This window comes from Engraulis encrasicolus, chromosome 5 (assembly GCF_034702125.1).
Source record: "Engraulis encrasicolus isolate BLACKSEA-1 chromosome 5, IST_EnEncr_1.0, whole genome shotgun sequence".
NCBI lineage: Eukaryota > Metazoa > Chordata > Actinopteri > Clupeiformes > Engraulidae > Engraulis > Engraulis encrasicolus.
The window spans coordinates 30,054,939-30,056,911 of NC_085861.1; positions in this window are offsets into that span (position 1 = coordinate 30,054,939).

Consider the following 1,973-nt stretch of genomic DNA (forward strand, 5'->3'; position numbering starts at 1 on the left):
TATTCGGGATACTGAACTGCATGTAAACGCACTCTATGTGTTTGAACTGGAGGGACAGGGTGAGAGAAAGGGAGAAGAGCTGTCACGCTATTGAATTTCATAATATACAAAATATAGTAAATAGCCTCACTTGTCTGCTGTGCATGGTTCTGTTACATGATTAATGTAGGCTATGTCATTCTGGTCTGGAAATTAATGTTTTTTTAAGCTTAGGCCTACAACAAGCAGGTAATTCATGTGGATGGAAGGAGATATGGCAGCTAAAATTGTTTTAAACATTGCACCAGTCTTACTTTACATTGCTTGTCAACCTAAGCAAGTAGGCCTATTATGATATCAGGTGGGTGTTAGTGAGTAGTGAGTAGGCTACCAACAGCTACTTTACTGGATTTCATTGCTTGGCATACTTGGCTAATGTTAGCATGCTAACTAGCGATTTCTCTGATCAAAAACAAAGCTCTTTTTCGCTCTAATTCCAAATAGTAACCTCATAACTATTAGGCTTTCCATAATCACAAACGGTTGCTGATTAAATCACATAGTTCCAAAACACCCTCTGAAACTCCTGCATCATGCAATGAGTGGTTTAATGAGAACATAATAATCTCCATCCAGCAGAGCAGCACTACTGTTTGCGCTTGCCCTCTCTGTCTCTCGAGTGAGTCTCCAAATTCAAAATAGAGCGAAGGCTGTCACTCGTCCCGCCCCCTTTCTCAGAACTGTCTGTTTATTGGTTCACAGACTTCCCAGAGACAGTTGGAAGCGATATTACTATTGGCTGAGGGGCGCTTTGCCGTGAGGAGCGCTTTCGCCACTCTTTGTTGATTGCGACTTCATAAAAAAAACTTCATATCGCAAAATTACACATAGGAGAGCGCCATTTCGGCGCCCCTTCTTCACATGGCGCTCTAGGCGACCGCCTAGCCGGCCTATGCTAAAAACCGGCCCTGACACCGAGTATTTTAGATTTTTATAGGAGATGAGACAAAGACTGAAATAGTAGGTCTACATATCATCACATTTCATTTTGTGGACAAACTATGCGGAAAATGTCACAATATACATCTGGCATATCACACACTACAAATGCATGACTCAGAGCATCTAAATCTAAACTCCAGTGATGCAAAACCATTGATCCAAAACACTCAATTTATCTCACTTTGGAAGCTTCAAGCACCAAACAAAAAGAATGAGCACCTATCCACATGTTGCTTTTATGCGTAAGCAGATGAAAGAAATGGCCACACTTAAAAATACCCGAATACGTGCACCTAAAAAACAAGCAAATAATCTAGTAGTATAGACCCCTAGGGACCTGTCAAACTAAAGGCCCTGTATGCCAGATTCCCAGTCCATGCCTACTTGCCATAGTGTTGATAGCAGTACATGTGTCCCTCAATGGTACCCAGCTGTCACAACTCATCACAGTATCATGCGCTCGGCTCTGCATCAAGGCAATGCCTTGTTCATGACCCTATAAGAGGCCCATTGTGTACACACATAGAAATACATAGCGCACGTAGGCTATGTGCTGTTGCGTACGCACACTGCTATGGCATCACAAGGTCTTCCATAATAAATAAATGGACTCCTCGCTGCGATCGGGTGCAATTCCGTGCAAGGCAATTGCAGCTGACAGCAGGGAATGGGAATAGGGAAACAGGAGCCGGTGATGGTGAATGCTAATGGCACAAAACATTAGGGCGCTAGCTAGGCGTTCTGTGCAATCATGATAGCCGCTGTCAGATAGCAGCCCGCGCATACACATTCACCACTATGTAAACAATTCGCCGTCTGTCATTTTGGCACACATTCACAGAGTCAATTTGAGCAAATTGGATCAAAAGATAACATGCCTAAGTAGGCCTACGATATAATTTTGGTTGCTTAATTTACAAATCACTATGTCAATAGTAAGACAGGTGGAGCTTTTTTTTTTTTTAAACGTCTAACAAATAATTGACAGACCA